General features: G+C 36.7%; 1 protein-coding gene across 5 annotated transcripts in view; it reads left to right on the top strand.

Moving 5' to 3' along the window:
• PPP2R5E (protein phosphatase 2 regulatory subunit B'epsilon) overlaps positions 1 to 13,605 on the top strand; it is a 77,625-nt gene that overhangs the window by 10,753 nt on the left and 53,267 nt on the right. Inside the window, exon 1 of one of the 5 annotated variants that reach the window (XM_030035695.2) lies at positions 12,528 to 12,684. The exons of the other annotated variants lie outside the window; for them this stretch is intronic. The gene's annotated coding sequence lies outside the window, so the exon portion shown is untranslated. Of the gene's footprint in view, positions 1 to 12,527; positions 12,685 to 13,605 lie in introns of those variants that run through there. 5 annotated transcript variants of the gene reach the window in all.

Genomic DNA, 13,605 nt, shown 5'->3' with positions numbered 1-13,605 from the left:
TTAGTGATGTGCTTGATCCTGTGTTCTCTCAGTTAATTCAGAAGAACTGAAACAGTGGTGAACTTTTATGTAGGATTGATGGTTCTGTGTGTGTGGCTTTCTGCTTGGGAAAAAAAAAAAAAAAAAAAAAAGTAAAAAACCCCTGCTGCAGCTACAGTCTGAGTATCTTTGTCAAGCATTTTTGAAAGATAAGGCAGCTGTCCAAAGAACGAGTGTAAAATACTTTTGTGCCCTTAGTTGTTGCATTTGATTGAAAAAATTGTATGTTTTGAACAGTCTTAAAGTCAAGCTACAAGGGGAGTCAGTTTCGATCAGGAGTAATAATGATTTACAGTGATGGAAGGTTTTTCACCAGTAGGTTTTTCTAATCGATAGTGATGAGTGTATAATCTTGAAAATGTATATATTCTTAGATTTGTTTAATATAACAAAATATTTTTTCAATCTCCTGTACCAAGTTTATTCCTCGAGTCACAGTATGTCTGATATTAACTGTATTATATTAAGTTGTATTGCTTGAAAACAAAGTATGCAATATAATAATGTTATTTTAAAACACGTTAACATTTTATGATGTTTTATTAATACATTTTTATAAAAAAATCATTATTTTGCATTTATGCCCTTTATTAATTTTTACCGCTATCTTTTCCTTTCCGATTCGTGTGACAGGTTCTTAACTGTGGTATTTTCTTTGCATGTGAAGTGCATGGTCCTTCCCCTAGCACCTGCAAGAGTCTGGGGCAGAGAAAGAACACAATATAACAGAGTTGATGTACCTGGTTAAATGGGCAGAAGGTGAGAAAGTGAAAGGGATCTTTTCAAGGTAGCTTCCTAAAAGAAAAAATTGAATAGCAGGTTGCTGTAAAGTCTGTTGAACATCATTGGACATATTGCTAGCTCTTCTGTAACAGTAGTTTCTTTGTGTTTCCTGATCTGAAGAGCTTGTTCTAATAACTTAATGTTGGACTACAGAACTGACCAAGTTATGAGAGGTGGAGGCAAGCAGTTTGTTATTCTGATTATAAAAGTTTGTGCATAATTAGGGATTTTTTTGAAGTTTTTTATGAATTTAAAAAGATGTAGCTGCTGCAAAACTTCAGTCACAGACTTAGCCTTCCTTACTTGATGGGTATTTGCAGAAGCTAAAGTAAATCATCAGTGGTGTCTCAGGTGATGAATAAATGCAGATAACTGTGTGTACCTACTGGTAAAAGTATTAGTTTTAGGACTTGACCCCCCAGTTGGAGATAATGGTTAAGTACTCAGATACAGCAATTTTTATTCGGAAAAATCAGATATCTTCATGAAGAATGTTAAGCTGAAATTGTATGTTGTCTGGAGAAGTACTTTACTGTCAGATTTTGATTGAAACAGTGAAATAAATATAACTTGCATAGTTACCCATTTTATCCTCTTCATTGTGAATAGTGGCTAGGTATAAACATAGTTTGTGTAGTGGGAGGGAAGTGTTTCTTTAGGTATTCTTTTATCATGAGGTTAAGAAGATCTGTCATTCTAATTGTTATTTGTAATGGGTTTCTAAATCTTTTTGAGGAGCATCAGAAAAAATGTTTAGTGTCATTAAGAAGAAATAACTGGTTTCTGTCGGATGTGGTCTGTAGTTTTCTGTGGGATTCCTGGAAGATTTTCAGAAAGTTTTAGGGCTACATTGTGTGAGATCTCTTATTTTTTTCACCATGCTTGTGATACCTACCTGATCCGAGCTGGCCTTTTGTTGTTTGTGATTTCTTTGCCTCTTTGCAATGTCATGAGTTTAGTTTAATATTATCGTGACGTTCCTGGCTTCTTTTTTGTGCGTGCTTGTACCAAACTTGAATTTTCAAGTTTTAAAATGCAAGTGGCAGTAAATTTTTTTTGTTGCTTTCAAGGTTTTGAGTATATTGTCATATGGATTATGTTGTGAAGGAATACTACTGCAAGTTAAATTTCTCGTATTACAATTGGATATTGGGGATGGTCAGAAACTGAAGAAAGGATGATTCCAGATTTTAGAGGAATTAAATATTCTTATTTTTCTTTTATGTTACCTGGTAGGATGTAATGTGAATGCATAAACTTCCTTTAGTTTTCCTTGTGGTCTCCACTTTCACATTCCAATAGCGGGGCATAGATGTTACATGCAGTCTCTTTATTTATAAAGTGTTTTCTGGTTTCACACAAGGTTAACTGTTCAAACTGTTTCTAGAGAATATGTTTTCCCATCTATGTGAAAACAAAGGTGCAAAAGATGGTGATTACAGCTGAGACGGTACTTGAATCACTGTAGAGAACATAACTTGTTGAATGTTGTCAGTGTTACCAAGGGAGAGTGAATTTGGCAGCTTGTTATCTTCTGGTGTTTTCAAATAACATTTTTGGGATAGCTTTCTGAAGAAGTTGAGGTGGTACTGTGTTACTAGTCATCTTGGTTTTCCTTCACTTTCCCTTTATTCCACCCAGCCCATACTTTCTTCTTCTTTGCTTGTTCTTTATCACTGCCTTCCTTACTCCTAGTTACTACTTCTTCCTGTAACCTCTGATGGATACAATTCACTTATTTTTCCACAAGAGGGTGATAAAACTCACTCATACATGTAAAAACAAGCACTCCAGGTGGAGTGGATTGCAGAGGTTATTGAAAATCTCAATATAATAAAACTAGCTGTATTTATAAAGAAAAAAAATAGTCTGTTTATCTTCTTAAACTCCATCAGTTTATTACACAGGTTGTTTGTCTGCACTTCTGGAGACAAGACTAGACCTGTCAGAATGGAGATCCACCCTGTGAAGAGCATGCCAGCTCTATCCTGCCTCTGTTGCAGTAATCAGCCCTTACTGCGAGACAGTCTTCCCTTTCTGTTATTCATTCAGTAATTTGCCTTGTCCTTTCTCCTCCATGCACTCTCTTGTTTTGTTTTGTTTTTTTTTTTTTTTTCCCTTTTTTTCCCCTTCCTGCTTATTATTAGAAGAAACAGAACCTCCTACCCTACCAATGCTAAGAAACTGCAGTGGTTGAAATTTCTACTCATCTTTTAAAAGTGCAAAAAGCGTGAAAAGGCGAGGCAAAGAGGGAGAAAAAATAGCCACCGCTGTGATTTGCCTCTAATAGAGGATCTTAGTAGAAATCTGTATCTGCTTTTGGCAAAACCTAGACCTTAACAGGTATTTTACTCAAGATTAAAAGCCACTCTAGTTTGCCCTTTTAGGAGTGGAAAGGTTGATGAAGAGAAGTAGTTATTAGGTTATAGGTTCTGAGAAGAGTAGCTCCAGAATTGTCCGTCTTAAGTGACAGAGATTGTGGCTGAAGTTCTGGCACCTGGCTTTGGCTCTTGGAAGAGCAGTGCAATTGTCTCAGGGTATGTTGGATGGCAAAGGTATGGGAGCAGACCTGTTAGGTATGTGGGGGAAGCCTGGGATGCAGGGCTTTTTAGATGCACTTCGAGGAAGAGACAGCATATCAAGGTGGTTGTTAGCCTATATTTTGGATGCTACAATCCCCCCAAAAGTGTCCGTTGCTGTAAACTGCTTTAGAATATCATCTGAGCTGCCAGATTAGATCTTGTTAGCCACAAGTAAAAAGAACTGCAGCGAGTCCCTTAATATTACAGAAATGAGCAAATGGGATCTATATTGTGGGTTAGGCATAAGCTAGGCAGTGAAAAGGCTCCTGGAAAAATTCTAGACACTTCATTGCGATGAGTCAAAAGGAGTCCTGGCAAGGAAGGAGAAAGGAACAAAATGCTTGGGGTTATGTTTACCCCATCCTCCCATTAAGTGTGAAATTTCAGGTCATGGAGTGAAATTTCTCACTCTTCCTTAATTTCAGGAAGAGCAAACAAACGGCCCAAATAATAAATAAAAAAGATGCAGTCTTTTAAGAAAAAGATAACCACAGAGTCAGTGATCTCGTCAGAATATCTCAATATTTTGTCTCCTCCAAATACTAGGAAATTCCAAAGGCAGGATAAATGTGTTGAATTTCCCAGGACAAGTCTGTTTCTCTTCCTGTTCTTTCAGTGTCCTTTTCCTAAACTACCACATCCATAATGCACACAGTCAAGTTCAACAAACAGTGTTTCGAGCACCTTGCTGCATGGGCAAGAAGGGCCAAGTTTAAGGTTTGTTTCAGGTATCTCTAAATCACAAGTGGGACAGATTCTTCCAATTAACAGACTTGAGGGGGAGATCCCCACCCCAAAGGAGCCCTTCTACAAAAGAAAAAATACCCCCACCCCGTGAAACCCAAGTCATTCTTAGAATTTCTGTATATTTTTCTGAGCTAGTTCTGAGAGAGCGTAAGGGAATTGGAGAGATTCTAATTTATTTTAGCAATGTAACAGTATTTTTCTTAAGTTTTCAGGATATTCTCCTAATGAAGAGTGTCATAATATCTAGAAACAGATGTAAGTGGCTAGAAACAGGTTTTGAAGTACTCTAAGCAAGTTTATTTTATTTCCTGCTTGGTAAGGAACAGTCATTCCTGTTGCAGAAACTTTCTTCATCAAGGATTTTGCACAGAGGAGGATTGACATGCCCTTCAGAATAGATTCTGAGGTGACCTCATTTGACATGAGGGCATCGTTGGTCTCCCCTTGTTTTGCACAGTTGATCCTAGCATGAACAGGCATTGCACTACAGCAAAAATTCGTTTGAGAGCCAACATCTTCAGAGTTATTTCACTTGTGGTGAAATGTGCCAAAACTTCATGGTCAATAAAAAACAAATGGTTTGGAAATGAACATATTTTCATGTTTACTTGTTTTTGGATAAGTATTACACTTCTGGATTAAAAAACCATGATATTTCAAATATAATGGAAAAGCTCTACAAGAATACATAACATACAATAATAAAGCACAGACTGTTTTTTTCCTTACAGTTAGTCTTTTTAGATAAAGCATTCAGTATTTGATAATATTTCTGTCCATGTAGTTTTAAATGTCTTGAGCAACAGGACCTGTCTGGTGTCCAGAGCTGCAGCAAAGATGGTTGAATAGAGTGCCCACCCGCATGCCCTTCATTTTGGGAGAGGAGTCACAAGGGTGAAAGGGAGGTATTCAGCCTTCCCCCCCGCCATTCCTGGATTCAGTGGCTAGATAGACAGTGCCTCCCCCTCTTCCAAGCTCATGCCGCATTTGTGGTTAATGCAGCTTTTCTGCATTGTTGTTTCCCAGGTTTCTTGTCCATACTGAATATCTATATTTGGGATTATTTTTCCCAGATGTATTAGTTGGTGTTTTTCCAAACTGAATTTCACTTTCTTTTCTGGCCATGTAAGGAATTTGCTTAGGTTCCTTTGTATTATTTCTGACTTTACTGCTACTCAAAGTCCCCTATTTAATATCCTCAGAAGATGTTGTCTGTATGCTATTTTAATCATATAGATCATTAAGGAAGTTATTAATGTCTGGGCTAAATTGATTCTTATATCTCACCAGCATTTCTTTCCAATTGGATACTTCGAGATTTTTATCCTTTTATTTCTAGACTTTTTGGCAGTATTGTGTGTTCTCAGCCTCTCCTATCCAAAAAAATTGGAATTGGTTTTAAACATAGGACTTCCGGGCAAAACAGAAGTGTGATTCATGCTGGAATAGAGTAAACTTTGTAAATCCAATCACAGTTGAAATTGAAGCTGTATTATAACCATTGCATATATATCTTCACATTGATTTCAATATGCTGTCTTTGTACTTTAATTTGTACAGTAGTAGTTCTTAAATGATAAATTATTAAGTAAATATTTTCCTAGTGGAATGTGCTTTCTATTTTTGTATATCATCTTGAGAACAGAATGTGATTCCTTTCTGTAGGGTCAGCTGTTTGAAATACTTGCCTGTGTTTGCTCTAACTGCATAATCTATAATCCTCAATATGTCTTTAATCCACCTTATCTCCTACAGAACTACATCTTTGGAATAGGGAAGAATATAGTGTGATAGATAGAATCTAGAATCTAAGGGTATAAAGTTTGGGAAGATTAAATCAATTTCTGAGGTCAGTATTGATAGATTTTGGCAAATAACAGAAGAAATGACTAGTTAAGAATATTAAATACTACTCATTTTCATTCCTATGGAATGAACAAATAATAAGTAACAAAGAAGTTTTATAGTATTTCATATCTGGAAATATGATAAAATTAAAGATGGAATTTACCACCTGGCTAATCTTAAAACATCTCCTACAGTGTTAAGGGGAAGGAATTGATTTATTTTCTTTTGATTATTTATGGTTATTGTGTCAAGTTGAATTGAACTTAAAAATGTTTCCCTTTGTATGCATGACTAAGGTAGAAACCAGAGTGCATGTTTCTTAGCACTGGCCACTTGAGATTGAGTGGATGCATTAATCTGAAACAAATGTAGCTGTGGGTTCAAGGAGGGGGGTGTGTGCATGCACACGTGTTCAGAGGTCTGTTCTTGGAAGAATGAGTGCGTCTCCTGGTATTGGTTAGTAGTGTTTTTGACAATTTGGTGTGCTGGTTTTGTTAAGGAATACACAAAGAGCTTCTGTTGTGATTGCTTAATTAGAATAATGGAGGAGAAAAACTTTTGAAAAAAATTGCCTGTAGTCTACATGTATTAATAGGCAAAATGTGACCCTTTAACAAAATTGCTGGTGCTGTTGGGGGGTGTCTATTTTCATGGACTTGATAAACTATACATTTTTCAAGTAGGAGAATAGGGAAGACCCAGTCATCAACAATCAGCTATCAAAATTTCAGAAGATTTTTTTTTTTTTAATTAACCCCAAACAAGCTGTATTAAAATCCACTATTTTTGTCTGTAAATTTCAGGTGGAGTGTTTTATTAGGTGAGTATTGAAGTGTTAGGTGCAAATACAGCTGAATATTTTTCTTTCCAGATGTTGCTGTTGCTTTTGTATGTTTTGGTAACTGACAGCAATTGGAGATAGTTAAAACAAGCTGTCAAAGGTCAGGTTTCTGTGTTTGTCTAATACTAAGGTATTAGGTACCATTTGTCAAGGGACGATGGATTTCTCATTTCACCTAGTGACAGATAATCTGATCTTACAAGGTCTTAGGGTTTGGGGGGTGGGGATAGTGATCATGTTAAATGGCAAACTTGCACAGTACAGTTTTTTGTTAATGGAGCCACACTACATAGCAGGCCTGGGTTCAAACACCACCAGTACTTTTTTTTTTTTTTTTTTTTCTTTTTCCCCGAAGTAGTTGGTGTTAAACACAAATATTCCTGGTTTCGTATTTTAGAAGATGATCGGCAATCAGTGAATCTGGCACATCAGTCCTAATGTTTGTTGTTCTTACAAATGGTTAGGAACATGCATAGCATTGAAAACCCCACATTCTTACAATCCTAAACAGAAGGAAGAAGTTAGTGTGGTATTTCAGCATTCTATATTTGTAAAACTTCTGAGAATCCTGTGAGGAAATATAAATTGCAGGGAAGCTTATTTACTTGAGTAGAGAATTCCTTTATAGAAAAAAAAGATACCATGTAAAGCAGTATGGTCCTTGTCTACTACTTGCCCTTAAAAATTATTCCATCTAATCCATTCCGTGGAAGGGATGGGAACTGGCTAGCAAGGCAGCAAGTGAATCTGAACACTGAAATGTCGATTCTGCACCTGCATATGCCATTGCGATAGCATCCATGTGGCTGTAGGGAGGGAGGGCCTGCATTTTTATTTTTTCCAGTGAGGAAATAAGTGGGAATTTGCATTTTTTCCTTTTAGACAACGAGAAGTTTTCTACCAGCTTCACTGCTTAAATTTGTATTGTGCTTCCTGTGCTGCCATACAATTTTCAGTAAAAGAGCAGTTGCATGGAGACAAAGAGGCTGCTGATTTAAGTCTCAATAGAGAAGTCTGTTAGGCTTCATCTGTGGGAGGATACTAAATGTAGCTAAGAGGTTGGCAGATGCTACCTGGACCAAAACTAGTTGAAAATATTAAGCAGCTGTTTAGTAGGTTTGCCTAAAAACCATTTAATGACTGGAAGAATTGCTGGGAAAAATTTGACAGAGGAGTTTTGGTTTAACAGTGTACTTGTTGTCTGGATGTAATTTGCTGTTCGTGTTGAATAAAAAAAAAAAAGAAGAGTTCAGCTACAAATATTTTGCTAGTGTTGATGTGAGGGGAAAAACCATCTAACCCCAAGCCCTTCTTTCTCTTCCCACCTGTCTTACAATTTTTTTTGTAAATTATGTCACTTTATGCAACATTTTGGCTTTCATTTTCAAAGGGAGCAATACTGTTTCTGATTATGTAAGTTAAGCTGAAGGCTGTGGAGCATTGTCTTCTGAAGTTTTCAGGAAGCTTGGTGTATCTGCTGCTATTAATGTTTTTCTAAGCTATAACACTGTGAAAATTTACCTAAAGAGTTTATTTTGCGCTTCAGCCTTTTAGAGCACCATCAGGTGGCCAGAAGCAAAGTGGTAGGACTGGGCTTGAGTTTCTACTGGGTGCATGCAAGCTCCGTGTATGGCCCAGGAGGGGAAGCTTTCTTCATCTGCACATTCCTCATCTCTCCATTTAACTCCTCTGCAGTCCTGGGAGCTGCCCTGGTTTCTTGCCTTGTTGCCAAGCCGGAGTGTAAACACTCTTTAGCCATGTCATTTCTGACCTGTGAGATGCTGTATGGGATGCATGAAATGAGCTACCCCAGTGTTTTTTGTTTTTCTTTTTGGCAGGTGGAGAGAGGAAATAAAGAAATTGCATGAAGCTCTTGTGCTCTATGACTAAACATAGGGAAAAGGCCTAAGGAAGCCATGGCTCAGGACCAGGGTAGTTAATTTAAGCAGGGAGTATGAACTTCTAATTCATTTCTAAGTGCAGTTCCCTTTATGACCTGGTCCATGGGGAGAGTTGATTACAGGATCTCTGTGCTGGGTTATTAAACAGTTAACATCAATGGGGATATTTATGCTTCAGAAGCTGAGATTTGCACATGTGTAGGTATAAGCGTTTCCAGTAGAACATATTTGATATTTAACCTGGAAAAAAGTCGAAAGAGGTGATTAATGTTTTGTACCTTTGGAATGGGTTTAATTTTGTGTGCTTAGCTAAGGCTTCTAGCAGGTGCTATAGAAACTGGGGAAAAAAATTACCTTTTCAGCATGTCCCACCCATACTTCACATTGAGCCACAAAATAATATTCAAATGAACAAGAATCTCTTGATTGAATCTAAATGAAAAATGCAGTTTTCCATGGCCTAATTATTCCAGAAATGATAATTTCATTGTAGGCAAATTTAACTAAAACCTAGGAGATTTCTGCAAAATTACCTGAAAGAAAAAATTACTATTATTCTCTTTTAAAGTGAGGCAAAGAAATAGCAAGAGCTTTTTCAGTCTGTGTTGGCTACTAGTTCTGCTTCTGATAGAAAGACGTTTTAAATTTTCATAAATATGTTCTTTTATATGTTGTTTGCTTTCTGTTTTGTTTGTTCCTACACTGTACAGTAACATGGCTAAAATTTCTGTACACACAGTTTCATTAATTTTCAATTTTTCTTGTAGAATTTCTAAACATTTATTTCTGAAAGAGTGCTCTTTTCCTCATGTGAAATGGTTACTTTAGAACTTCCTTAGTGGTCCCTTGCTGTTTGTCAGGCATGGTTTTTGTGCCCTGGATCAGCCTTTTGCTTTGTCTGTGAATACCAGCCCAAATTTGGCAGAGTTCTGAAATGGTGGAATATTATTTTGTGTGTAACAGCTAGATAGGGTTATCATAATTAAGAATGATCAGGCATTTAGCATCTGTCATTAACTAGAGTGTGCGTGTGTCATCCTCACAGAGCAAATGAGGATGAGTTGTTTCTTCTTGGGTGTGACAGAGGCATTGGTGTTACTTCTCTTTGTGGCACTGGTAAGATCAATACTAGGATGCATCATGGGGTCTGGGACTTGGCATATTTGAAGAAGCTATAGGAGAATGAGAGAGATGTAGACCCATTAAATGATCGAAGACCCAGAGAAAATGCTTATGCAATATGATTTAAAAAAAAAATCTGTTTAAATAGTTTATCAAAAAGCTTGAGAGCAGATATGGTCATAGTGTCTTATGGGGAGAAAATACTGGTCAAATACAAGAACTAATGCTGTCGGCAAAAGCCAGAAATTAGGCGTGCGTTTTTAATAATGAGGAAAAATATGAGCTAGCAGGAACACTTAAAAGTGATGTTAGATTCTCTGTTTGTGTGCTTCCAAATCAAGAGTCAAAACTTCTAAGAAAGTTTTATTTTCATTGAACACAAGTTACTGGACTGAATTCACAGAAGGTAGCTTCATTAGGAAATCATCTTAGGGACTGTTTTATTTGGGTTAGACTATCTGCTCTGGTAGCCCCTTCTAGCTTGCAGTTTCCTAAATCTGCAGCTGTAAGACCCCCAGCTTTACCCATTTCAGAAGCTTTGAAAGTTTGTAGGAAAGACAGTAAGGGATTTGGAAAGAAAAGCGAGGCTTTCATGAGTTAGACAAGTTGAATCTTTCCTTGGAGGAATTAGAATTTGTTGTTTCCTCTGCTCTGTATATCTTTGGCGATACTCTGCTAGTTGTTCAGAACTGCTTGCTCTATTTGCTGCTCAGTCTGAGACACTGAGTTGTGATTTACAGAACGGGTGATGACTCAAAATGCAAGTGAACTTGGTGGGAACTAGTCCTGAATACTACACAGTGCTAAGTAAACATTCAGAAAAATCAGGATGTCCCAAATTGGGCATTGAAAATTAATGGACGCTTTTAATCTGAATCTTTTTATTTCTCAGTGTTCTTTTAATATCTTGTGAGTAATACAGCATAAAAATGAGTCTTTTAAAATGTTATTCTTGTTTGGTTTAAGAGAAACGAGATAAAAATTAAATATGACATTATACAAACTCCTCAAGATTTGCTGCTTTTATTACAGCTAAGTAACTGAAAGATTGCTCTAATCTTATTTTAATAGAAGCAAATCTGCTTGAATTCTTCTTGTTTTTTTTTTTTTTTTTCAAAAATCACAGACTGTCACAAACATTTTAAAAAGTCTTGATTAAAGGTAATGATGCAGCCTAGTGAAATTCAGGTATGATCCACAGGTATGAGCACTCTCGCTTCATTGGTTCATCTTGAGCATGAAGTCCCTTCCTTCCCAATCAGATTTTTTTTTTTTAAAGTAATAAAACTTTTCCGTGAATTACTCTGTTTTTAAAATTAATTATGATAATTCATTATTTCCTTATGCAAAATTAATTTTTCTTCCTAAGCGTAGTGTGCTGTGTTTTTTTTTTTTCTTTTTTTTAATTTTTTTACTGAAATCCATGGTTCATTTTGTTTCTTCACTAGGTCTGTTTCTTCTCATTAGCACATTTTAACAAGCCTCACCAGGTTAAAGTAGGGCTGTAGATTTAAAATAATTTTAAACTGCAATCCTGCTTAAGCTCTTCTATTTTCTCACTTCCTTCTGCCTGCCCTGAGCACAACTATCTATGCATGCCCTTTCTCCCCTCTTTCTTTACTGGTGGGGAGAACGCTGGTACCGCGTGCATCTGTGATCTTTGTCAACTGAAAACAGTTCAGTGGCAAATGCCTTGTATGTTCGCTTGGTATTCCCTTCTTCGGGTCAGAATCTTAGGGAATATTGAACAACTTCCAATATTGTGAAGTGATATTTTACAGCACCAAAAAGTTCATCATAGGACTTTAGCTATGTTTATTCCACTAATTTTGTGGTGAAACATGTGGTAATTTATTGTGATGTGTTATCTGTCTGTCCGTCCGTACACTAACTTTGCCCTTCTTAAGCATCTGCCTTCTCATTTCCAAATGTCTTAAAAATAAGCAGATCATTGCAGGTAGAAGGGAATGGCTGCCCTTGCAGAAATGAGTGAAACCTCAGAGATGCTGATGATGTGATTTAAGAGAGAAAATTAAAAAAAGAAAGAAAAAAAGAAGGAGGTTTCATGGCTGGTTTATACAAACTCCTTAAAACTCGCTTTTTGATGTATTTTTTTTTACGAATTTAGGGAAACGAAACACTGTGCTGATGACCCCAAAATTTGTGGAGATTTTGATATATGCTTAAATACAGGCAGTGAATTGCTGAAATGAAAGCTGTTCAGCATATCTTCTTGAAAAATGGTTACGCTCTCGTTCTCTGAAAATAAAGGATTGTAATTCGAGCCTGCCTTTTTAAAAGAAGAGTTTCCTCCAATGTTGTTTCAGGGTAGAGTTTGAAAAAGGAAGTAATTTGTAAACTGTTGAAATACAGTTCAGTGCCAAAGCAACCAAAGAATAAAATTACTCAAAATAAATAGTAGCTCTTATTTTGAAGGTGTGTCAAAGTGGAAGAGCTTTCTTTATGCATAGTTGCTATTGGCTGCACAAAACCCTCGTTTCTGCGGCTAATGATAGATAGGAATATTAATAATATAATTCATGCCTTGTCATATTTTGCTGCTTAATCATCTTGTTTGGCACTCCCCTGGTCATGTTCTGTGTGGCCATAATTCAGGAATGAAAGCTCACTCGGGCACTGGTATTACAGTCCAGTAATCAAAGAGGCTGGGATTATGCAGATAATGAAAGGACTGGCCAGCGTGTGTTTACCCACGAAAACTGGAGTGAAGTTAGAGACAGTAAACAGCCAGGGAGCTGCCTTCCACGCCGGACGATGGCTGTCGCTCTTACGTCACGGCTGCTTTAAAGATCCGGGCTGGGTAAGCAGAAACCGAGAGCGCTCTCAAGTTCAGAAACATGTGTCAGCAGTATTAAAGTTTCTGCCGTGAAAAACTTTATCTCTTACAAGTCTTTAGCAGCATTGTCTTTTGTGTGCTGTCAAAAGTAGTATTTCAAGGAGGTTGCTAACATTTTGTTAGAAAATACTTCATTTATAAGCAGTTTCCTGGACAGTAACATAGATTAGAAAGATAAAGAGGGGCTATAGCATGAATCTGAATGCAAATAAAATAGAAAACCAGTATTTTTTTTGTTTTCCTTAATTTTTTTGTTAACAACTACAATTTTAAAATCTAAACCTAACATTTCTCAGAGGCTAGCACTGAACCTTGTGAATTGCTTGTGATTCAAAGCATTGTTATCTTTGTCTGGATAACTTTTTTGTAAGTTTTGGAATAGAAGGCAATTTCTGAATGCTTGGCTTGATACTGAAGGTGGTTGTAGTTGGGGGCACTGTAATGGATAAAATGGTGAGAGGATAAAAGGAAGTATCTAAAACAAATGAAAGGGGAAAGTAATTTTGGTTGGGGTTTGTTTATTTGGTGTTTGGGTGTTGGGTTTTTTGTTTGTTTGTCTTTAAAACTCAAGAAGCCATTTCCCTCTCTTGGTTTTTAAATGGTTTTTCATCTTTAAGTAGTGTAGGTTCTTCCAAGATACCCATGATTTTTTATGAAGTGGTTTCCATGCTCTTGTCAATGCATGAATAACAAATAATAGAATGGGTGGGGAGGAAGTTGATTGTAATTTGACTTAAAAGCATGAATGTTTTGACCTCAATGATTGGCAGCTTGAAAAGAATGATTTGCTGTGCTGTTTGTGTGAGCGTTGGGTTGTTTAGTGTTAATCACCATCCAGTTATGAATATAATTCACTTGTTAGACAAGTGAATTAGACTGTAGGCT

This window comes from Aquila chrysaetos, chromosome 2 (assembly GCF_900496995.4).
Source record: "Aquila chrysaetos chrysaetos chromosome 2, bAquChr1.4, whole genome shotgun sequence".
Taxonomy (NCBI): domain Eukaryota; kingdom Metazoa; phylum Chordata; class Aves; order Accipitriformes; family Accipitridae; genus Aquila; species Aquila chrysaetos.
The sequence above is the reverse complement of the archived record's forward strand: the minus strand, read 5'-3'. Positions and strand labels throughout refer to the sequence as shown.